This window comes from Ambystoma mexicanum, chromosome 3p, assembly GCF_040938575.1.
Source record: "Ambystoma mexicanum isolate Mex_15411 chromosome 3p, UKY_AmexF1_1, whole genome shotgun sequence".
In the NCBI taxonomy this organism is placed as follows: Eukaryota; Metazoa; Chordata; class Amphibia; order Caudata; family Ambystomatidae; genus Ambystoma; species Ambystoma mexicanum.
Window position 1 is genome coordinate 97,080,680 of NC_090925.1, and position 26,187 is coordinate 97,106,866.

Consider the following 26,187-nt stretch of genomic DNA (forward strand, 5'->3'; position numbering starts at 1 on the left):
AGCAAGGATGCGTAACTGCACCTTTAATATATAATTTATATGTGTACGACATCCCAGATGCATTGAATAAGGTTAGCAATTGCCCGCCAAAGATGGGGAAAGCAAGCTGCCCAGTATTAGCATACGCAGACGACCTAGTGATATTTGATCACACCATTAGTGGGATGAGAAGATCTGCGGTTGCAATATGGGAATATGCTGAAAAGAACGGTCTGAGCATTAATCTAGGCAAAACCAAGATCATGAGATATACAAAAAAAAAGGTCACGCGAGTCCAACTAACAGTAGGGGCTGTAAATATAGTATATGTCCCTCATTATTGTTATTTAGGAATAGACTTTGAAAATAATGGGGATTACATGACATGTAAACAAACACGTCGTATTAAAGCTGCACAGTTGACCGCGCTGTTCCACAGATTTACGGTCAGACAAGGCGGATTCTCACTATGGGGGACACGACAACTCTATATTCAGGTCTTTGCTCCGGCGATAATATACGGCCTGGAAGCTCTATTAGAGTCTGATCTAAAATGGCTGCAGATACTAGAGGGCAAATTTTGGCGACGTGTGCTTGGACTGCCTCCCTCGGTTCCTATGGCCATTATCAGATTAGAACTGGGACTAACCTCCTTAAAGGCTTCTGTACTCAAGAAAAGGGCCTCGTTATATCTCAGAATGACCCGAGATACAACTAATGGACTATTAACAGCGGTTAATCAAGAAATTGAGAAGGAAGGGCTGACCTGTTCAATCACTGACCAGATGAATGACTTGTTCTCCGAAATAGGCTGGCGTCCCAGAGATGGCAAATACTCGGAGAAGGTAAATAGAGCACTGTGTAAACGTGTCGATCTCTGGGACTGGCTGGAGAACTTTAAACATCTTAAAAGTCTGAGCAGCTTCCAATTCGTGCAATATAGATTATTTGATTTTAGGAAACCCCAGAGATACCTAAATATTTGTCCATCTGTAAGACTCAGACGGTTCATATTGCTATTTAGGCTTGAACAACTCCCCACTCTTAGTAATACGGGGAGAAAAGACAGGATTGCCGTAGAGGACCGCAGCTGCCGTCTATGTAAAAAACAAAAGCAGTTGGAGACAGCAAAACATGTGTTGACGGAATGCTTGATGATGGCCAGCATATATTCACCCCTCCTTGGTAGCCATGTACATGAAATAATGCACATTGGGGACGCCTTGTTCTGGCATCATTGCCTTAATTTGAATAGCTTACGTGTATTGACAGCCCTATATACTATCTGGTTACAAGTGGAAATAAGATTGGGCTTAACCCTTTAGAGGTGCATGTAAAAAAAAGTATATATGTATTTTACTATTTTGTTCATATGCTATTTATTGCTAATTTTATTTTCTTTCTTGTGTAAAGTTTATAAAAATTTAAACTATAACACAATAAATAAATAACTGAAATCCTGGAGGGTTGAAAGGACTGATTTGGACCGCAAGAGACAGTAAGTGATTGTGGCGGAGTTGGCTAGTAGCCATGTTATGGCCTGGGGCCTGACCTAAAGTCAAATGTAATGGAAATTCCTCCTGCCCTGGCAAGAGACACATTGTTTTGTTTTCTTTTTTCTCTAGTGCTTCCTTTGTGACATAGTTTGTTCTGTGATTGATGATGTTTCTTAATGGTAAAAAGGTTTGATTGTGAAACCAAGTACTTTTACTCTTACTTTAGCTTTTAGGAGCAATGTCATGAAAGTTAAGAAATGTGTATGTGCATTTGTAGAAGCTCTGTAATGTTTTGTAAAAGAGAAGAAAAGTTGATGGAAAAGATTTGTAGTATACATTTAAATGGCAGTTGGTGTGTGTAAGTTTAATATGTTAGGAGTATATGCATACTTGCCAACATCATGCATTCTAATCTGTAGGTTTTTATGCAGTCCTATTTTTTTTGTTTTCGTTCTGGGACTTTTAGTTCCACTTTTCCCATTGTGAAAGTTGTTGTACAAGTCACAGAATGTAGAGAAAAAAGTAGGACTGCATAAGCAGCTGAAGATTGGAATGGGTGATGTTAAGAAGTATACAAGCACTGTCAATATATTAAACTGGCACACACTGAGTGCCAATTACAAATAGTGTACAAATCAATTTTATCTGCTTTTACTTTCTTTTATGAAAAAGTGACACAGCGCTGCTGTAAATGCTTACCCCAAAAAATATTTTGAAAAGCACAGCATTGCATATGTTTATTTGATATACATGTCACAGTTTTGAATCTTGAAGTTAATTCGCGTTTTTTTCTTTGCATTCTGGGACTTGTAGTATGAGTTGTATAATGAGCAAAGTTAATTGGAAGTGACAGAATGCAAAGGAAAAAAATAAAGACTTAATAAACACCTATAGATTTGAATGGGTGATGTTGGGGTGTATGCATGTGGTGCCATCATATTAAACTGGCAGACACTAAGGACCTGATTCATGGAAGTGTTTTATAATGGCACAATCCCATAGTAAAACATTCCATCAATCAGGCCCTAAGCGTGTCTTTAAAATTGCCTAAAGATCTATTTTATCTGTGTTTCCTTTATTTAATGAAACAGTGACACAGTGCTGCTATACATGCTGCTATACATGCACATATGCATTTTTTTACTTTCATCACAATGGGGGCCGTAATTAGCGCCTTCCCCATTCCCATTGAGCCCTATGGGGCAAAAATGGGAATGGGGAAGGGCCCTTGGTGAATGGGGAATTACCGACCCCGCCAACCTTGGAATGGGGCTGTAATTCCACCATTCACCTTGGCGGAGTCGGAAAGATAACGGCGTCAACCAAGGCGCTAATAGCTCCTTGGTTAATGCCAGGGTCGGAATGAAGCCCAATGATTATAAATAGACACTTTTTTAAGTGCACAGCATTGCAATTGTTTGCTTCTTCATGTGAGCAGGTGAAGGATGCTGCACTACATGGCATTTGCTAGAGTGGTTAAAAAGAGAATAGAAGCTTATCACAGGGTAAGTAGCAGGAACCCTCTATATATATATTTGTGAAAGAGTTGAAGACATTTTTATTTTAAATATAAGCATACTAGTCCTGTGTTCTGTTGGATGCAGAGCTTGCTGAATCCAGAAATAGAAATCTTGGCTAGTTGCACAGTAGTTTTTGATGCAGATGTCATTTATTAACAGGAGACATGTACTCTGAGAGTTCAAGTGTACATATGAAGTGTTGAAGTGAGATGACAGGGTTAGGTGTAGGGGTTTTGTGATGTCATCTTTAATGTTCTGGGTGTTAGTCTTAGCAGTGCACGCAGGTGGGGCGAGTTATGGTTGCTTAGTTTACCATAACTGGCAAATTTCAAGGGTTTTTCGGCTTTACTTGTAACCATAACGTCCCTTTAACAACGTTTTTTTACTGAATTTCATGGGATGTTGTTAGTGCAACTTAACCATAACGTCCCTTTAACAAAGTTTTTTCAGTGATCCAGAACTATCCAGAAGCCCTGCAAGTATTAGACTTTCTCTGTGCACAATTAACAGCTATCAGAATGTCCGCATAGTAACAGTCTTTTTACAGTTTTCATTGGCTGTTTGTCAGCCAATTAAATTTCTTTTGGTCAGGTCACGAGTGTGGGGTGGGTGATGTATAGACTTCCTCCACCCTGCAATAGCTATAGGGCCTGCCTGAGCAAGCCTGCAGCTTCCAGTGCCTCATGGTGCGTGGCCTAGTTGCTTCCTTTAGTTGTTTGGCTTGCATGTGGCCTGCCCCTGGCCCACCTAGACCTGAATCTGACAGTCGGAGTCCCCGGCCCGAAGTCCACCTCCACTCAAATCAATGGGTAAGTACTGTGTGTGTGTGGCACATAAAGTAGCTGTTGTTTGTTAATGCTACCAATATTTTCAATTATATCAGAAGGGTGTAAGGCTGAATCAGGCATGGAACCCATGTGGTGCGACTCTCAGCTCAGGCTGCTCTTCACATTCACACAGTCCGAACATCTCTCCTTCACCTCCCAAGTACTGGGGTTGGCGACATGTCCACTCAGCCAGATCTTTGGTTCTTAATAGGAGGTGTCGTGTTCTCGCCATCATTATCTCCTAGGGGGTGCATGTATTCTTTTTTTTTTAACGTAACAAGAGGAACTGGAGTGCAGGGCAGGCAAGGCTAGCAATCTTCAGGTTAGGACTGTGACGAAGAACACAAGCAAGACTAGGGGTAATGAAGTTTACTGGTAAAGTCTTGTCTGCAATATTGCAGTATAAAAAAGCTGGTTTTGTTAACTTGTGTATTGCTGTTAGAAGGGGCCAACTGCGAACGCAGGGATTTGCCTTGTTGCACCCAGAGGGAGGATGGGTGTCACGCTGGAAATCCCCCGCACTGGCATTGTCCAATGGCACTGCCTCCATGGAAACTCAACATGGTTCCGGCCGTCATCTGATTCTAGCAGTCGGGCTGAAGTAGATGGGTTGCATACGCAAGGTGGTAGTTCATGGGACTCACTTGTGTAGTGATTTCTTGGATGTTTCAGGACAACCGCCATGGCTGTTATTGCAGTGGTGGTAACAAGGAAAAAGGGCAACAGGGGAAACAGCACAGATTTGTTAGTTGAATATGACCACAGAAGCAGTGATTGTGTGTTAGGAGGTGTTGACCATGATCACTGTGATGGTGATTATAGCACTGGTGCAGGTGAGGGTCTCACAGAGCCAATTGGCTAATAGCGCTTTGTGCTCGTGGTCACCCGTGTTTCACTGTCTCAAGATTCAACTGCACATGCTTGGAATGCAGAGGACACATAGTTGGTGGGTGCACTGGACATGCCTCAGATGCATGGCATTTGGAGGCGTTCAGTCTGTACTGTTAGACCTATGTCTCTGTTTTGCAGGACTCATATCTGGCTACGTTACTGTTTGTGTGGGGGATCACGTTTATCCAAATATCGCAGTGTATTACTGGTCCCATGTATCTTGACAATGTAATGACAGTGTTCTAGTGGCACCTCAGCACGGATATGTTCCACTTGCCTGGATAAGAGGGTTGTTTGCCAGGGAAATAATGGGGGTGCGTCAGACTGCATGATTTAAAGTCCTAGCACAATGGAACATCATTGACAACGAATAATCAACATCCACCCTCTGCATGATGTTTGCAATGTGGGTTTGAAGGGTGGGGGAAACGGTGGGAAAGGAGGGTCCGATCACTCACATAGTCAGAGCACTCCAAATTAGTAAAAGGTGCACTTAAACATTGGAGAAGTGTCTACAAATCAGGTGATGTGTGTTTGATCTTTTTTCATGTAGCTCTACGCACACAGTGTGCGCTACATAACAAAAGATCAAATACATCACATTACAATACCTATCAGGTCAGCAACAGCCAGGTGCAAAAGGCCTGTAGCAACCAGGTACTAGCCCCAATGGTCAGAGAGTGACTACAGAGTCAAAGATGTGTTTGCACAGGAGTCAGCACTGCAGTTTGCTTTTCCTGAACAACAGATGGTTTCAACTGGAGGTTCTTCCAAAGGAAGGGTTTTGCCTGAAAGTGCCTTCTTCTTCACACAGGCCTTAGTGAGAGAGACGGAAGCGGCATATCTTAGGACACTGGTGGGCTAGTACATGGTGAGTTCTCGTCTGTTAGATACAGGGCCAACACTTGAGTATGATTGATGAATGCTGTGTTAGGTCACATCAAAGACGCTATTAATAACTGCATCAGATGGTTCAGCAATGCTACTGTTTTCAATATCGGGGATGGGGGGGTGGAAGGCAGAGTCAGGCCTACAGGAATTGAAACCTGTGTTGTGACAACGAGTACAAATCTCACTTCCCAAAAGTGCTCAAGGTTGTGTTAAAATAGGTGAAGCGTGGACTCAAGTGTGCAGTCTACTTTGTTTGCCACGTGGACTGCCTTGCCTTTGGCCGTTCCTGCATGGCATATGGTTGGCAGTGCTCCCCCCTTCTGAGGCGAACGCTACATCAGTAAGAGCTCCCGTGAAGTGGGTCGTGAAACATGGACTGAAGGGTGCAGTCTGCAGTCCACAGAGCGCAGACGGAAAGGTGATCCCTCCACTCCTCACTTTCTTCCATTCACGGGCGCTTACCTGCAGTCAGTCTTGCTTCATCCCTCTGGGTGAGCACTCTGTGACTATTAAAGCAGACTTGTGATGACCATGCCTAGAGCGTCAGGACTGGGGCCTAGAGACTGTGGAGGAGGGCCCCTTTGATCTAGGTACCATTTTCACACTAACAACTACTGTGCTGGCTGAGGTGGTGGGGATTATAGGCAGCAACAACCTGCCTCCAGGATGGATTCTCAAGCCCTCAAAAAGCCTGACTAGAACAGCATGGAACAACTTTTCTGATCTTCTATGCTTGACCTCAATGAGAAGCATTAGATTCATAGACTAAGCTATGTCTACAGCCTGTGGACGAGCACATTGAGATTTGAGCTCTGGGTAGAGACCTTGTGAATGTGGGTGGTGTCCCCTTTGAGCTAGGTCTCTCTCATGGTGAGTGCACTATTCTGGACACTTCTGCTAGTGAGCCCACTACTGATTCGAATTAAGTAGTGCCGATCTTGGTTGGTATTTACTGTGCCACTGCCTATCACATGGTGGGCTTGCGGAGTGGCAATAGGATGATGCCCCACATTCTAACAGCCCCAAATCTGCTGCTGCCTTCCTCTCAGTCTGAACTGGTTACTGACCCTAGTGCTGCCCCGGAAGGGGGAGTGGCTTCTCAGGATTACTGTGCCGAGATTTTGACTTTTAGTTCAATGCAGCTGATGGTTAGGAAGCAGTCCCCGACACCATCCTTGAAAGGTTTGATCACCTCCTTTTTCCATCTAAAAGTGAACCCGGTTATGCCTACCCACAATAACGCTATATTACGGGAATCTGAGTTGGCGGGTTGTGTAACTTCCGTCCAACATGTTACCTTTTCAGTGCCTCCTCCTTCACTGGATGGAAATGAAAATTCAAGGTATCTTGATTTCCCCCCGGACCTGAGACAGCGATATGGGCCTGACTTTGACTCTTTTTCTTCCATTGGTTCCAGGTCCATGACCACCCTAAAAGAGAATCCGGACCTGCCCTTCATGTGGCAGACTGGGAATGACCCACCATGGACTCACTCCTTGGAAGAAATTAACCAGGTACTATGTGTTTTGGTTTCTCTATTTGAGAGCCTTCAGAAGGCAACTAAATCAAACTCCGTGGCGTTGGAATCACTTTTGTACAAATTTGATAATATCAAATTACATGTGACAGCAAAATAATTCTTTTTTCGCAAGGCCTGAACCATACTAGCAATTGTCCCAAATCAAAAGCTGTACTGGCAAGTAACGACCAAATAACTGGAGCCTGCGAGTCCCAACCTCGTGTTTCATTAAGAGATGACTTGCAGTGCAGTATACCCTCAGAGAGTGTCATCATCCTGGAAGGTTGTACCTCTGCTCCAGATAAGACAGGGCCAACTCTACTCTCAGGGCTGAAGTCCCACGGTACTCAATCTACTCTTAGATATGTGAACGATGGTCCGACGGAACTCTTTGAATGCCCGGACCTGGAACCGTGTAATTAGGTGTAGAGGAGCAGCTGTATGCCTCTGCAGGAAATTCAGCCCCCCTACCTCCTATATGTTGGAAGCCTGAGATAGTGCCATGTTTGACACCAACAGTTGTGCCAATACTGCAGCGTATATTCAAAAGTAGATACCCATTGAGAAAACCTTATTGAATGTATCCCCGAAGGGTCAACAATCTGAGGGAGGAACTCCCTGAAGGAATATGAAAAAGAGCAAAGAACGAAGTCTGTGACGTCATAAGAGAATATGACCAACGTCTCCAAATATTCACTCAAGAGGATGTATGGATTTTATAGAGACTAATGAAGTAAAGAATCAAGTGAACTTTTAAATGTGAAAAGAAGATAACACATGCACGAAGTGCTGAAGAGAATCAACCGTTCAATAATTGTACAGATGCTGAAACACAAGGTAGACTAAGACATCATAAAAGCTGGCTATATGTAGTGAATAGAATGCAGTCAGAGCTGCCACTATATAGAAGCTGGACATCGCTATTACAAATTTAGTAAGCCAGGACCCATGAAGAAGGAAGGGAGAAATGTGTTGCAGCAAGAAAAAGTTGAACCACGGAGCTGCATGGAGAGGTTATCTGGCATGGAGTGAAGACTGAAGCAGCCACAGTCAGTTATCTATTCTTGAAAGGAGTGAATGTTGAAAAGATGAATCATCTCTTGTTAAGGTGCAAAGAAAGAACACCAAGAGAGTCACATTTTATTAATTTAAGACATTTAAAAACCTGCAAAATGGACCAAATCGTTGTCTCTTTTCACATGAGCCAAGGATGAAAATAGAGTCGAACTTGGAGTCCTGGAACAACGATAGTGATGCCTGCACTCCCATATATTCCCAGAGACAAGGATACTTTGCAAGGCCAAGTTCAAATACAATCTTCAGGGCAGAAGGCATGGCTGATAAGAGATGTTTTGGCAAATTGGGTGGGGAGGTAGAGTCAGGCCCACCTCCTTGCACCTCGGTCTGGCCTTACGTGCTGCTAAGTTAACCAAATGTTCCAGACATTGCACAAGTGTGCCAACCAATTGTAGAGGGCCATGTAACGAAGGACCATATAGTTTGAAGACCAATAAAAAATGGTTTTGAAGATGACATATTTTGGAGGTAGGCATATATTGTCCACCTGACAGTGGGGTGTCAATCATAATCCTAGGTTCTATATAAAGTATACTTAGATGGTCCCCTTAAGCCTATCACAATCCGCAGTAGGTTTTCATTATTTGACGTGTTTTTAATTTAAAGTGTATGTTTTGTGAAAAAATTGCTGAGAGAAATCGAGCGAACATGCGTTGATGTTTGTTGCAACTCCCTGTTTTAGATAATTGTTAATAAAACAGTGCTTTGCCATCTTCCTGAGTTGGTTCGGTTATTTGTATTCAGAGTTATTCTGTGAACCCATCCATTGCATGCACATTCCTAAAGGGCCCTAAGCTCAAAGGAGCGAGAGAGTACACTAAGGGGGATCCAAAAAGGAAACCTACGTCCTCTCGACTATCAGGGAGGGCAGTCAGGAAACGTCTGAGTGTACAGAAGAGAAAATTAAAAAAAAGCACCCTGCTCTGAACATGAATTCTCAGGCCTCGCGATTCTTTTTATGATCACTGTTTCCCCAATTGGACCCTGGCAAAAATGACAATTCTATTGTCCCCACCCTGGCTGGGCTGGCTGGGAAGCAATTGGGATGTGGCAGCACCACAACTCCGGCTCCCTCTACTGTCAATGTAGGGTACGTGGGGGGCGCATGGCTCGACAGAATGCAGGAGTCTTTGGACTGGAAATCCGGTGATTCCACAGGGATACCTCGAGAGAAACAGAGACCACAGAAAATTAATTTTTCCTCTTGGTCTCCTCGTGAAACACCTCTGTCCAACCAGCATTGGGTAAGTGTATGTGAGAAACCTGAGGGTACTCTATCTGAGGGGATCCTCTGTTCAGGTGGCCAGGGAAGGACCATTGCTTTTGGATCCCAACCCTGGGGGTGGACAAGTGAGGGAGGATTACCTGAGTGGAGAGTCCTTAGGGATTGGATAGAGGGTACCTGAGGGGAAAAATTGGTATCCCCCTTTCCTGATAGAAACCTACTATCCCTTCCCTTAGCCTTATGGGCTATTGTTAGTCCTATTCCCTTACCTCCTCTAACTCCCCTTGTAGTACTGTGAAGAACTAGCAGTAATGCAGATTACCCAATGTAAAAACCACTTTGGTACTGTGACGAAGAAGAGAGTGTTAGAGGCCTTTAGCCATCAAGATCAGACAGGTCAATCTAATAGGTGTATGCATGGTCAGGCAATTAGGAGTGACTCAAAACACCTGAAGGACTTTGACATTCAGAGAGCATATAAAAGGTGGAGGTGGAAAGGCAGGTGTGAGCAACAGGGAGACCTAAGAGCCTAGGAGCAGCATGAGACCCATGTATGGAGGCAGCCGTGATGGTCTAGGGGGAGAACCCAAGATGCCGGCAAGAGGCCGGGAGGACTTGTGAGACCCAAAGAAGAGGGGCAGAGTTATTCTCTCAAGCCTTCAAACTATTGAATCAACAGCAGGAGCCACTGGGAGACATGGAACCCTGAAGCCGCAGTCTACATGTCAGCACCGGCACTGGAGGTGCGGGATCGAGAAGGAGAAGCTGTGCAGAGAGAGAGAAGTGGATGTCCCTGCTTTCAGAGAGAAGGGAAGCCAGAGGAACCACCAGAACAACCAATACAAGGTTGGTGTGTATCCAAGGGAAGCTTCCGTGTTGGGAAGCCGCCAATGAACTCTTAGTGAGCAATAATGCACAATTCACCATGTATTGAATGCCAAACTGAATAGAAGCATTGTATTGAATGAAGCAAAGGGATAATTGAACATTGAACGTAACTAAGAGCTGAGGCTTACAAAGGGGCTGTTGAGTCCACAGTGTGAAACCAATACATTATTTATTTACTTTGGGGCAAGCAGGGCTGTTTGGGCCCAAATCAACAGAAACGCATATTGTTAATTTTTCCAACGAGACACCTCAAGAGTGCTTTGAACTGTTGAACCATTGAACATCAGCTGGAGGGAACTAATGGTTGCATGACCTGTAATGGGTGGACCGTATGGTCTGACAACTGCACCTAGGCCATTGGGATTCCTTGTGTCAACTTTATTAATATCAAGACTCAAGTTACAAACACAGCATTTGGCCTCTGATTGTGTGACCTGTAATGGGTGCACTGTGTGGTATGACAACTGCGCCTAGACCAGAAGTCACAGAAAACGTTTGACAAGTGGGTAGAGGTAAAAACTAAAGGAACTATTGGTGAAACTAAACAAAGGAGGGTCAGGTGGACCCTTTTTTCTTTCACGAATTTGTGAATCAGTGAGCCCGTGAAGTTGGGAGTTTTCAACTGCTGTGATAGTAACTCTTAGGAGAAGAGGTCCCTAAGAGGTAAAGCTGGAGAATCTTTGTCTTGGAGTAGTGAATTCCAACACTACAATGATGTGTGAACGTTTTGGTTGCATTTTGAACTTGGGTAAGTGGGACCGCTAAACCTTTTTTTTGTTGTGAACTGTGATATCTGCAAATCCACAGAAGGTAACTTCAGAACTTGTGCAATCCTTGCTGAGAAGAGATTATATTGGAATTGTGTTGAACTTGAAGCAGAAAACTTTATGAGAACTGTATGTAACATTTGTTGAACATTTGCTTTGGAACAATGACTTTGGTTGAGAGCATTTCACTCAGTGCTTGAAGCAAACTCTCTATTCAATTCCCACTCTGCAAAGTATTTCGTCTTCTCCTGTTCTCAGCCCTAGAGGAGGGTCCTCATTGCAAGAAACTGGTGTTTTTTTGCATGGCAGCACCTCTGGGGGACCCTAATTCCTGCTCCTTAGCAGCTGAGGCTGTGGACCCTATGACCACAGCTTTTCCTGCTTGCTGCGTAATACAAGATCTATGGTTAAGCATGCTGCAGAAATAGCAGCACACTTAGAGAACATGGACACCGATATTTGCGCTCTTACTAAAACTTGGGCACACATCGCTGCGGGCCCTACCCTCAACTTGGCCATTCCACAGGACTATACAATTCTGAGGATGGGCAGGTCAGAGGGTAGAGGTGGGGGAGTTGCACTGATCTTCAAATCCCATTTCATGGTCTGGGAAAAAGTCGGGACAATAATGGAAGGCATTGAATCCATTCAGGTCAAAATTGGGCTCAATGCTGAGGCTACTCTGAACCTCTTGGTGATATATAGGCCTCCCTCTCTTATTGAAGATTTAACCACAGTGCTATCAAACCACCTTGCCTCTTTAGTTGGAGACAGCTGGAGACAGCCCTTGTAAACCTGAGAATGGTCCAGAGAAATAATTTTCCCACACACTGCCTTGGGAATACTTTGGACTTGGTTTCGACCACCAATGTGGTAATTAAGGACCTTCTGGTCTCACCCTGTCCATTGTCAAACCATTATTTTATAACCTTCTCTATCCTATCAGCCTGCCCTGCAAAAGCTCAAATCCACCATGCTCAAGCACTATTATAGCTGGAAAGGAAATTCCACCCAAACCCTTCTCATTGCATACAAAGGGTCCATCAGAGATTATAAATCTGCTTTACTGGAAGCAAAGAACATTTTTCTTAAAGACAGAATCGTTAATGCCAAGTCGGAGACCAAGGAACTCTTTAAAATCTTAAAAGAGCAAGAGTTCACCTCAGCCCTGTGTGTGAGCAGTGCTGAAAGACACGGCTTGGTGTCAGAGCATCCATGAGGCTATGGCCAAAAAATTGCAGGGCATTAAGGCCAACATATTCACCAAAAATCTGCTGCCTTGAATGAGGCAAGTAAGTTGTGTGCTGAGGCATTTAAAAGATGTCCCACTGTTCCTGAATTCAATTTCTCACCCATCTCTTTGGAGGAATTGGCAGAGGTAGTGGCTCATCTCAAAACTACCTGCTGCAAGGGGGACCCTTGTTCAGCTGTCATCCTCAAAACCTGTCCTCCTTCTATACTTGCGGCAATCCACAAATGTGAATGGCTCTTTTAGGGATGCATAGTGCCGGATGATCTGGGGTGACCCCATTATTGAAAAAAACTGATCTTCCTACAGGAGAACCGTTGAATTACAGGCCAATTACCAACAATGGTTTTCTGTTGAAGATAATGGACCGGGTTGCATACAAACAAGTGTCCCTTCATCTTAATAATTCCTCCATCTTAAATTGCCGACAATCGGGATTAAGAGCCGGTTATAGCACTGAAACGGCTCTGTTGGAATTAAAATCCAAGCTCCTTGCGCGCATTGACAAAGGTCTCCCTTCCATGCTTATGCTCCTTGATGTTTCTACCACTTTCGACCTGGTAGACCACCCGTTGATGGTCTCCAGGCTTGAAGAAGTGGCACATTTCTCCCCAGCTGCTGGGTCACATCGTTTCTTCACAATAGGGTAAGTAGGGTCTGCTCAGAGACAGCAGAGGCGGCTGCAATGCCTATCGAATTTGGGGTACCACAGGGGTCATGCCTTTCCCCCTGTCTGTACAACATCTTCACAGTCCCCTTCTTTGCCATGCTGAAGCGGGAAGGGATCTGGTTCACAAACTTCGCTGACGACACATTATTCCGTTGTCAGGCGCACACGATCAAGACAAAGTCATGTTGAACAAAGCCTACACTACTATTGATAACTGGATGGTACTGAATGGCCTGGCACTCAACAGGTCTAAGACCGAGCTTATGATTGTTGGGTCACAGTGCACAGTATCCAAGCTGGGCCCGGCCTACGAGGGCTCTCAACTTGGTGACGTGAAGCTCCCTACTCGCAAGAAAGTCAAATCCTTAGGGGTCATTGTTAGTGAGAATTCTCTCGTTAGGCTGAATTTCCTAACCTAGTGAGTCCCCCAGCAGCTTTGCTGGATTTCTGGAGTTTGTTTTTTTCTCCTGCCAAGAGTGAGACTCTTTTTCTCCCACTCATTGGGCATGATTTATGGTGTTCCTTTGACTGTTAATGTGTTTTACGGGCTATGGGGTCCTTTACTCCATAGGGTCTCATGTGTTTTTACTATGTGTGTTACACAGCACCCTCCTTGCCGTAGCACAGGGGTGTCATAGTGACCCACCACCATAGACTCCATACCATGGGACTGACTACTGTCTCCCAGGGCATGTAAAGTCACCATTGGCTTTACTAGTCCCAAATTATTAACAGAAACCAGTACAAACCATCATATTGTGGACATACTGGTTGGGGCAATTCGATTGCCCTGGGGTCTGCTAGTCGAGGGGGCACGTCTCCGTCCCCCCTGATCGAGTTTTGGCTGGTGGCAGTGGAAACTACTTTTTATATTCGACCGCGAATATTTCCCTATGGGATCATCCCATTGTTCGAGGCTACCAACTTTAATTATTTAATTCTCATAGCCTCGAACATACCGCCGGTTTATTTATTTAATATTAATTTGCTGGTTGGTATTTTTTTGCCAAGACTCGATTCTAAAATGGCGTTTGTGTTCTCTTCTGTGACTCCAACCCAAGTCGAGCCCTTTGTTCCACTTTTTGGCGGGCTTCTCCACAGAAGCCTCCACAAGTGGTGCCACTCTGTCTGGGTACCGCAGAGGGTGTGGGAGGGGGTTTAGGCACCCTGGACTGAGTTACCTTGGTAACCCAAGTCGCACTCTCGTGTGATTGGCCCAAGTGGTGAGCCGGCCGGCTCACCACTTAGCATGTTTTGATTGACAGCTAGGCTGAGTGAATGGGGGTATGCTGCATAAAAGCAGGGCTTTAGGGACTGGAACTTCAGAAGTCGCCACAGGACCTGAGAATCCGACGAGGGAGAAGCTGAGCTGACCTACCATGACGACACCACCGGTGGAGCCCTGCGGAACCGACTCACCACTTCCCGACGACAGCGAAGATCTCCCGGCTGGAGAGGCTTCTTCCCCTGACTGGTGGGCACAATCAGTTTACCTTCTTTCTTCGCACCCCAGACCGGTTTGTGGTCGAACTGCCTGTCACAAGCACCCCGGCGGCCGGATTGCCACTCACCACTGAACCGCGAATCAACGGACCGCTCCTTGTACCTGAGAAATTCTGCGGCTGGTTTCTTCCCTGGCAGTGCAACAGACTCCTGTCTTCCTCCCCGACGAGATCCTCTCTTCCTCTGGATGAGGCACCGACTTTCATCCGCTGCCAGGAACAACTGCCCCCGCTGGAGTGTTCTTACCACTTTAAGGTACCATGTCCGCCAGGCCTCCCTTTCTAAAGATTGCTACAAGATAATAATAACCCCTTAACCTTCTGTACTGGGCTGGCCGCCTTGACCCTCTAACTGGTCCCTCTCTTTGATCCAACTCCTTTTTGAACCGTTACAAGACTTTTGTGCACTACAACCGTGTGACCTTGGACACATTTCGTTTGGATCCTCTTAAGTGGATCCGGCCTACTGACTCTGAATTCCTAGTGTTACTTTGCCCTCCTCCCTTGTGTTTGTGAAAAAGTGTTGGGATCTGTTTCAATTTATTCTCTGCTTGTCTCTCCCTTTTAAAACAAATTATTAGAGTGCCATCTGCGTTAAGCGCTCACCGCTGTCTGAAAATAAGTGGGGTTTTACTTAAGACTTGTCTAATATTCTTTTAAGGGAGTGTATATCTTTTGGTGACCGAGTTTTTGAATCACTTACTATTAGTGCCTGTGTGTTTTTCTAGATGTGGTTTTAAATAAATAATTATATCTCTTTTACACCAAGCCCTGTTCAGTGTTTCTTCTTGAGGGAAGTCTGACTGCTCAGCCACAGCTACCAAGTGAATCTGTGTGGTGCAGACTGCTACCAAGTGGGTTTACTGCCAAACACCTGTAGTCCTAAATCTTTTGCAGTGGTCCCAGAGGGAACTGCACAGGTTTCTGCCTATCAGTCATCATCGATCAGCACCTTACCCTAAAGGCCCACGTGGGGAGTATGGTCTCAGCAGCAGCATATTATCCGAGACTATTTGGCCATCTGCTTCCCCTTATTATGCAGACTAATGCTGAGATTCTGGCCAGAGCCATTGTTGGCGCAAAAATAGATTACTGTTGCAGTCTCCTGCCTGGCATTAGTAAAGCTGACATAAACCAGAATGGGGCCTTGAGGGTGGTATTAGGCCTCTCGAGACAAGATCACATTTCTGAGGCAAGAAGAGCCTTGCATTGGCTGCCAGTGGAGGCGCGTATCCACTTCTGCCTCCTTATGATCACCTTTAAGTGTGTACAGGGCACTTCACCCAGGTATTTGAGGGGACTCATCTTGATCAAGGCCGCTACCAGAACCCTTAGATCAAATAACTCTAAACTTTTAGGCATCCTTAGAAGCATATCTAAGAAGACGGAAAAGGGGGCTTTTTCAGTTGCTGCACCAACTGCTTAGAAGAGTCTCCCTTTGTATCTCAGGCTCGAGTCGAAACTAGAGACCCTCCACTGGGCCCCCGTGTGATCACCCCTAGTGTTCTGGTTTCAAGTTATGTTAGCACCATCATGCCTCCGGGTCCATTGCTCAGCTATACAAATGAATTAAAGTAAAGTAAAGTAAAGCATTCCCCCACTAGTTTTCATGTAGTTGTGAGGACAGCATAGGTTTTTGACAAATACATACTTTTGCTTTTGGACTTCCTGACATAGATTTCTATTAGAATTCTGTAGGCAGGGAAATCCCACCATAGCATAGGGTTAGTTAGGTGTTACACCATCCAGATCTTTAATAAAGTCATTGAAATTACATTTTCATTGTCTGTGCCATCTCTCTTAATGCCATGTTTATCTGACAAGGTCCTATAGATATCCTGAATTAGCTTTGCAGCAGCTAGATGACCAAAACTGGTTTCAAGGGGTCATGACATATCCCCATACCAAGGCTTGACATGGCCCTTTTGCTATGGAAGGCTTAACCTTGGAACACATCCTTGGTTCCACCAAATAGGGAGACAAATGATCCATACACCAGGTATTCAAGGTGTAGAATATAGACCTTTGGGAAATGTACCGGCAGCACCTAAACCAATACTAGCACATGGGAAGGCACACTTCCCTTGCAGACCCTCAAAGCCTTATTGGGCACCTGCCCCACAAGGTAGGAGGAAATCCCTAGATGGTATTCCACTAAACTGAGCCAGGTAGAGGCAGCCTACGCTCAAGTCACTGCTCATCAGAGGCAGAGGGCTCTAGCAATTATAAAGCCAACTGGTTGTAATCTACCTATGGAACACTGTGATAGTTGAGTTTCAGTGTATAGCTGGTTGTACTTTCATTTAATTGTGGCACCTTCAATTACAGCATTAACCTCCATTCTGGGAGAGATAGTGAACTCACAGGGAGCAGAAGCAGCAATGAGTTTAGGACTGGCAATAGCTGAGGGTATTTATTCCATGATAGAGGGAGTACTCATAAAAGGTGAATCAGTGAGACTAGAAGTCTTCAGACACCTAGCCGTATTGCCCAGTGACCAGGAAAGGAAACTCCACTTTGGTCACATTGGGGCAGCTACTTACAGGTCCCTAGGCAGGGATCACCTGGGTAAACCCCCAGGGAAGGGCAAAGGAAGGAATAAGGTCAGAGTAAGCCCTCTAAAAGGGCACCACCTACTAGCACTACTTGTATCAGACAGGAACCAGGAAAAATGCCTTCTCAACTATTGGCAGAAAGGTAAGGACACAGGCGTCTAGTGTGCGCCCTGTCAAAGAAGATGGGGAGACCTTTCATAGCTGGGCAGTATCTATAGAAAGAGACAGTACAAGCTCCACACAAAAAGCTGGTTGGGGTATCAGACCCTACAATGACAGAAGTGGTGAAAAGTGTGCCCATCGGTTAAGGGATAGAGCACAGTTTAGGCAACCACAAAGATACAGAGATGAAGTTTATCCTTCTTCTCTTTCACAAAAAAAGAAGAAACAGGGCTCAACACCCACGGGAGAGCAGAAGCCAACCAGGAGGGAGAAAAAGAAAGGAGAAAAGAAGCAACCAGCAGCTTTAAAAACAGACGATTGGGACCTGTGTGATTATAAACCCCTATAAACCCCCCCATCCCCAACATACATGGTAAAATGGGGCTCTTGAAATTCTGTATTTTGTCTTCAAAATGTGTTCATCCTTTATTTTGATATGATCCCGACAATGGCAGAAGCTCTAAACCAGACTCACAGGATAGTACCAGTGACTAGAGATCTAAGAGATTGACTAGTGGTACAATTGGTTTCTGGTTCACAGGTCTCCAAGCAACTTTTACATCACATTTCTACTAATCAGAAAGTAGAGGTTGTTACTCCGACATGAGAGGTGGTTGTGGACAGTGGTGTGCATATAGTTATAATACAACTTAAAGGGGAACATCAAAAGTAGAAAGAGGCACTATTGTGGTCTAAGTTGCACATAACACAAGATGGGCTTTTATCAGAACATTATTGTCCAGGGTATATGTTAGGGAAAGCCATAGGGGTGGAATAAGTAATTAGTCAAATTTTCAGATAAAGTTGGGAATAATGCAGTAAACACTTATGCAGCCTCATGGGTTATTCTAGGTGCAAGGCAATTATTCAAGAATCATGTAGGTCATGACAATACAATGGCAGTGTCTTTAGTACCAAAGCTTAAGAGACATTGGGCCTCATTAGGACCCAGGCGGATTTCGCGGTGCTAAATGCACCGCGAAGCACGGCGGAAAGCCGTCGATAGCGCCATGGGGGTTGGCGGATTTACCGCCCCATTCCGACCTCGGCGGAGCGGTAAATCCCCAATCCCCATTCTGCCCTTCCCCATTCCCATTCTTGCCCCATAGGGTATAATGGGAGTGGGGAAGGAGTTAATTACGCCACCGTAAAATACGGTGGCGTAATTAACAACGAGGTCCCGTAGCGCCATGGTTTTCTCCGCCTGGTAAAACCAGGCGGAGAAAACCTCCATGGCGCTAAGGGAACTCGTAGTACGGCGGACGGGTCCGCCGCGATTAGCGCTGGCGGAAACCCACTCCGCCTGGGTCCTAATGAGGCCCATTATCCAATTAAATCCCAGGCTACACCAGAAAATGACTTAAATGAACACTTAGAGAAGGTGGACTTAATTATAAGAACACTTGCAGCTGAATCCTACATTTTCAATTTCAAGAAGTCTAAAATAGCCCATTAAGAGAACATATTTCTGGGGTTTTCATTATCTGACGAGGGAAGGGGACTTGCACCACAATTCCTAGACAAATGTGCATGCTTGCAAAGTCCACGAACATTTAAGCAGTTGCAGGTCATACTTAGCCTTTTAAATTGCGGGCGCTAGTATGTTGCAGACTATGCAGCATTAGTGAAACCACTATATGACTTGTTGAAGCCCAACTTCCGTTCAACAGACTCAAAGGGAGAGAAGAGGCTCATCATGCACCAAATCTACTAACAGATGACTCAAAGTATTCCTCTGCAGGACAGGGACACAGATAAGGTCTTAGAAGTGACAATATTTCCTGGTCCAAAAGCTTTTACATAAGTAGTATGTAACCATGGGGAGACTGAAACCCATAGCATACCATTCACATGTCTATACAATTCCAGAGCAGACATTTTCTCTAGAAGAAATCTTTCTAGCTGAGGTACAAATAATAGTGCAGAAAGAACACAGCTTAGCTGCAAACAAAATTATGCACATGAACACACCTTTAGTGACATTAGAAGCAGCTACACACTCTAGTATTGTAAATACGAAGGCACTACAGTCCAGATGGGTAAAACACAGACAACACAAACAAGGAAATATCACTATAAACCAGAACTACTACAAATGTATGAACTGGAATGCTTTTTACAACCAGAAGCAGATGCAGCAGTGCCAGACACTTTGGATGTTTGCAAATTTAATATACTGTGATGGAAGTGCTGTTCCAGCAGTTGGCACACACTCTATTCTGCTGCCTGTGCTGCTGTAAAACGGTGATTCAATCATAACAATGAGTTTGAACATTAGGATACCAAAACAAAACATGTTGGGGATACATGAGCTCCAGTGATTAACTTGTACATAAATATGTGCCAATGCCCAGGCCCTAAATGTGCCCGCTGAGTGCCCCTGACTGCAGAGGCGTGACAAAGCCAGAGTAATATTGAAATTGGTGCATAAACATTTGCATGCGATCCTGGCTGCTGAAGTAGTAGGCTACACCTAGTTCCATGTTGGCACGTACCACAAACCCAAACCACCCACATTTCAGCCTTAGTGCTGCTATTTAGCAAGGTTGACTACCGTAGTGTGCTGGTATGACCAGCACAAGCGACTAGGACTGGCACTTCACGTCCCATTGTTATTCATGACACAACAGTGCCGGTGTGGCTCACACTGTTGTTGCATGTTGTGTGACTAAGACTCAATGGCAGTGGAAAAAATAAAGTTTCTGAAGCACAATATGAGACAATTGGGAGTTACAAGACCCCCTCCTTGCACTGAGACAAATGTATCTACATAGCCCCACTCTCATTTTGTCTGATTCAGACTATGTAGTACAAGGTTATAATTTTGACCTTTGTGGTAGCAAGCCAACTCTATCATAGATTCTAAAGGCAAGCCAATATTATATTGCCCAAACAACTTTGTCAAAAAGTATGGGACATCAAAAGGCTAGACCACTCATCTGAGTTATGCACACAAAAGCACACTGAAAATATGATGTGCACAATGCAGGCAATGCACTTACTGATTAGTTTGAAAAACAGCAGACCTTACCAAAAAGTGGTGGCCGCAATAACATGCTCAGCTACAAACAAAGATGAGGAAATAAAAGCATGTTTGGGTGCAAACAGTCCTAAAGCACAAGAGTTCCCCACTACTTAGAACTACGCTGTAAAAGAGGATACAGTTATAGTCGCCGTATCTAGGTGAAAAGGAGGCCCAGTTGACACTGCACTATGAACAAGCAGGATAGATAAAAATGTAGTATTAGAGTATGGCTTGGTAGGCCCAATCTGTCATGGCAACATATCTAGATTGCAAATATAGGTATATTGAACCAAATGTAGTGAGTGTCGCGTCTTCTCAGAGATGTGGTTAAAAAAGCCTAATAAACCACTCAAAAATTAAATTATCCAAAAAAACCTCTGATGGAAAACAGCGCCAAAAACAGTTTTGCAAGGGAAAAAAAGAAATGTATTTGTAATAGCCCTTGTATGATGACACGTGTATCGGCTAATCTATTAGCCTTTCTCAAATCAGGGTTTTAGTCACTACTTCAAATGTATGGTCTCAATGTTTGTCTCAGTTCTAGTTCACAATTAAATGGGTTTGATCCCCGCTGCATTCATCAGTAGCACTCTCGCGTGGATCTATTCATTGAGCCCACATACAAGGGCTATTACAAAAACATTTCTTTTTTTCCCTTGCAAAACTGGTTTTGGCGCTGTTTTCGATCAGAGTTTTTTTTTGGATAATTAAATAAAAATGTATCTATACAACACATGCAAGTGTAGCTACAACCCGCTGTGGGGTTTCAGCTACTACACCACTCTTGAAGGATAGATATTGGTAGCCAGGACTTAGTAAAGAGGTACGACAGTACATAGCAATTGGCCAGGGATTAGTAAAGAGCTACAACAGTACATAACACATTGTTCTGTATGTTTGCAGATAACAGTGAATACTTCCCAAACCCACCAACAATCACACTAACCAGTGCAACACTGCCTTTTGAATGCATGTATATGGACCACATAGGTCCACTGACACTCGTTAACAAGTACAAATATTTGTTTTTCATGGTGGACTCATGTACAAGATTCACTTGGCTAATTCATCAGAATAAAGATTGTAAGGAGGTCATAAAGGGTTTGCAGTCCTTAGTAGCTATGACTGCACTGAAATTACTCCAAGCTGACAATGGGCCAGCCTTTTCAGGCAAAACCTTAAGAGAGGCCCTGCCAAGCTTTGGTTGTACTCTGCATTTCTCTAACTCATTTTGCCCACATGCTGATGGAGTTGTAGCGATCCAATGGGATAGTAAAGCAAGCCTTGACTAAATACATCCTTTCTTCTGATGGTAATTGGGTGAATCATGTACCTACAGTGCATCATAGCATAAATAACATACCTCGACTTTCTCAATGTGAGGGTAAAATGCCTTATGAGTTGCTATTTCGGGCTCCTGTGTATATGCCTGACTTACACAATCCTTATAATTCTCTCACCAGGCTAGACCAGCTGCATCTCAGACATTTCCTGAGAAACTCCATCCATGGTGAAGAAGCATTTTCGCAGCATCAAGATAAAGGCAAGTCACAGATCACCTAGTAATATGGGCACCTTGTCCTGTAGAAGATTCACAACAAAGAACCTGTGAAGGTACTGAAACTCATGGCCTCAAGAACAGAAGTTACACCATCTAAGCCTCCTAAGAAACGTGTTCTTCAAGTGTCTGTCTACCACCTTAAGCCAGCTCCTGATGGTTGTGCACCGGACCCCGAGGGAGATATGATATGATATGGCATTTATAACGCGCCTATACACAAGTGTTTCAAGGCGCAACGAGGCAAGGGAGGGGGAAAAGAGGGAAGACAGAGACAATGATCCTACTAGGCCAGGTGTCATTCAGATCACGCAAGTGAATGGGAAGGGGAAAGGGAGAAAGTGCAGGGGAGAAGGGGGAGGGGATAGTGCAATACATAGGATAATAGAATAAAAAACATTAAGTAAAGGTATAGCCAGCTGGTGGCAAGGGCAGTACATGGGATAATAGAATAAATAACAATAAGTAAATGTACGGCCAGCTGGTGGCAAGTGCATAGAACCAGTGTCAAGTGCTGGTAGTGGGACTGTAGGGATACAGAAATAGTCCTTAAGTGCCGGGGTTGCCAGGAAGGCAGTGCAAGTGTGTGACTGCGGGGGAGCGGACCTGGGCCCGAGATCAGAGGGTGGCCAGGTAACCAGTGTAGTGTAAGCCAGGAATTCAGCAGGGGAGAGGAGGAGAAAATGCAGAAGCAAAGAGAAAGGTTTTGAGGTGCTTCCGGAACCAAAGATGATTCTCCTCAAGTTTCAGTGAGGTAGGGAGGCTGTTCCAGAGGGAGGCCCTAGCCAAAGAAAGAGATCTACCACCAACTTGTTGCTTGAAGAAGTGACTGAACCTGAGGTAGAAGGTCTTGTGGACAATGCAGGGGGTTTTTAACTTAATACTTGCAGCCACTGATAGCCAGTGCAGAGATTTCAGTGCTGAAGCGATACGATCCCTGGGCTTGAGGACAAGGATAGGTCTCGCAGTCCTGTTCTGGATGATTTGCAGAGGGCGGAGAGTAGAAGAAGGTAGATTTAGAAAGAGGCTGTTGCAGTAGTCCAGCCTAGAGAGAACCAGAGCTCTGGAGAGAGTGAGCTTCTGGGGGAAGGAGAAGAAAGGAAGAATACCTCTGAGGAGGTGCAGCTTGTAGTGTGACTTCTTAGAGGCTTCAGAGATGTGATGAGAGAAGGAGAGTGTGGAGTCGAAGATGACCCTGAGGTTTTTAGCCTCACAGGTGGGAGCAGGAAAAGGCCCAAGAGAGGCTGGCTAGAGAGTGACAGGAAAGGATGGTGTGTGTGTGCCGATGAGGAGAATCTCAGTCTTACTGGCATTATGGCAGAGATCATTAGCGGCACACCACTCCTGGGTGGTGGACAGACAGTCAGAGATGACAGAGGGAGAGGGTAGCTTGAAAATGAGCTGAGTGTCATCCACATAGCACTGGAAGTTGGGGCAGAGCACAGCAATGCGGTGGGCAAGTAGTGCCAGGTATTGGTTGAACAGCCAGGGAGGGAGGTTAGACCCCTGCGTAATGCCACAGGTAGAGAAAGAGATAGAGTAGAGGAAGGACCCAAGCTGAACCTGGGTGGGTCGATCAGAGAGGAAAGAAGTCAGCCACGCCAGGGCCTGACCAGTGATCCCCAGGTTATCACGGAGAGGGTTGAGCAGGATGGCATGGTTGACCGTGTCAAAGGCAGAAGAGAGATCAAGTAAGATGAGGACACAGGGGGTGAAGATTCTCTATCTTGAACAACCTTACATGCAGGCAAGTATAGAAGAACATGTGAGGTTAATAAAAACTCTACAAACCTCCAAAATCTATGAGTCTATGTCTATTTTTCTGGGAACAGGTGTGCCACAGACAAGGCTGGAAGTAAAGCCAAACGCAAGGTCTATCTGAGCACAAAGAACTGTAAAATATGTGTTGGAACAGTGATCCTGTTCTACACCTTGCAGTGGATAAGTCTTCTCACCTTTTTGGTTTGAGTTTGGGAAATGTTTTAATCCTGATGGAGATCCCAATGATCAGCCGACATTTGAACGTTTCAACTTTAGATGTAGCACATACAACACTAAGATACATATCACAGACAGCTATAGGAACCTGTTGAGAGCCAAGATAGAAGATATTGCTTAAGGAGCACCGTTAGAAAAGTTAAACGATACAGCAGACCATTTATGTTTTGTGAAATAATTTTACATGTTTCTTTTTTACAAGTAAAGACCAGTGCAGTGGCTAGACAGCACCTACTGGGAGCATTCAGTGTCATTACACGTTTGCCTGTATCCCACTGGTAATTCCGGCGAGAGGCAAACAGTGTTACCGTTCCTGCCATGTGAGATCCTGGTATTATTGGGATATTACAAGCAGCGGGGAAGGCAGGAAATACCCATTCCATGGAGTCCCATAGGATTCAATGGAGGCGATTGCTGGTATTACCGGCACCGATAATGCTGGTGCTGATAATACTGGCTCTTTTCTGCCAGTGGGGCCCTGATTTATCTCCAGCTAAGCAGGTTCCCCCACTAGCAAAATTGTACTCTGCCGGTCTAGAAAAGTGCCAGTATATACAAATACTTTGTTTATTTACAGACTGGCAGATTTATAATGACCCCATTGTCCTGTTCCTTATCTGAACTCACCACCAGAGTTTAAAGCACAATTCACTTGCGTACCAAAACTCTAAGTGGAGGGAGAGCTTAAAGCGCTGAATGGATATGTATTCCCACCGACAGCTGCAAATGGCCAGTTTATGTGGTCCACACATTCAGTGTTATATGATAAACATGGCACGAGTCTGTCCCTCTTACCATGACATGGGGGGTGAACCTTGGCAAGCACATTGAACAGACACTCTAGGTTTAGCATGTAGGAAACCACATTTTATGTATTTCCTCAATCACACTAATTTTACAGTGATTTGTGATTGAGACCACTTATCCACATAGTCTGATTGAGCAGCCAAAAGAGGTGGATTTTGGAGGACAACTAAGCAGCTTAACAAAGCAATACAGGAAAACAAATATGCCTCAATCATGAATCATGGCACCAATGAATGTCATTAAAGGTTCAGTGAAGAAAAATAGGTGATCGAAGTAGCAAAGAAGGAATAGGATAGACACAGAATATGGTTAAAGAGATAGGAGGAGGAGGCAATAGGACAGTTCAACCATCATTCACAATTCAGCTGCAAAGGAGTCTGGAGGTGCTGTGGAACAAGTTTGTGCACAGGAAGGGGCACGGAGGAGGGGTCCCTCCCACACCCTTCCAGGCCCGGACAGGCACAGACAGGAGCCCAGGGGTGGGCCTTGGGAGGGATTTGCTCCTTATGTGTAGCTTGAACAAATGGTGTTGCAGCTGAGAGGCTGTGCGAGCGTGGCACCATGTTACAAATCAAATGAATGCTGTTTGATTTACCAGCCCAACTGGTCAAGTTAATGAGAAAAATCGTATTTGAATGGAGTCAGCGACTCAAGTAGCAGTAGGCAGCCCTCCGATGGTAACTCACAAGATATGCAGTGCTTGGGGCGCTCACTGCTCAAATTTTGTTTTTTGCTGTAAAAGTGCAGATTAAGCCCAATAGGGCTTATGTTATTTCCCTTGGTGTCCGTGCTGCTCCTGCAGAACCAAAGGGGTTCTGGGGGTATGATCTCTCCTCCGATTCTCCTTGCTGAGTATGGCTGATGAATTAGATCATTAGCGAGATAGACACATAGGGACGAACAAGCAATTGGTCAGAAGTCGTAGACAGGATAGGTCATCTAGATAATGCTAGGAACAATGGGGATGTGAAAAAAGCAGTCTACTTGGAAGAAAGCTGTCCTGGAACTCCAAATACTGGCTGGAGAGCCCGTAGAGATGAGCCTTCTTACCGCTTATGACAACTTCATTGCATTGCAGCACAGAATCTACAAGCTGAGGGATGTGGTAGTGGATGTGATGCAGATTATCAGAGAAGACTTTGAAACGTTACAAGATGAACAAGTAGTTGTTGAACTTCTGAAGATCACAGACCTCCTGGACACACTGACTACAGATGTTCCAGACTGGACTACCATTATGTATCCAGAGCAACTAACAGAACTGAACCTATCAGAGACAGGCCATTTCAGAATCCACCCACACAATGAAAAAGACATTCTATGGAATATCGGCATGGGACAGAGACCTTGTATCCTGGACACTTCATGGAAACCTGAACATTTCCATACCAGCAAGATTGCCACTTATGTTTGATTAATTGCATTCTTGGGGCACCATATACCAAGTAGAAAATCCATGGACACAAATCATCTATGAGTTGGCCTATAACCATGTCTGTGTGGTGCATGGGACCTCTACAGTCCATCTGTAATCCCTGTAAGACTGTGTGCAAATGCTATATACAAGATGTCAGGACATTG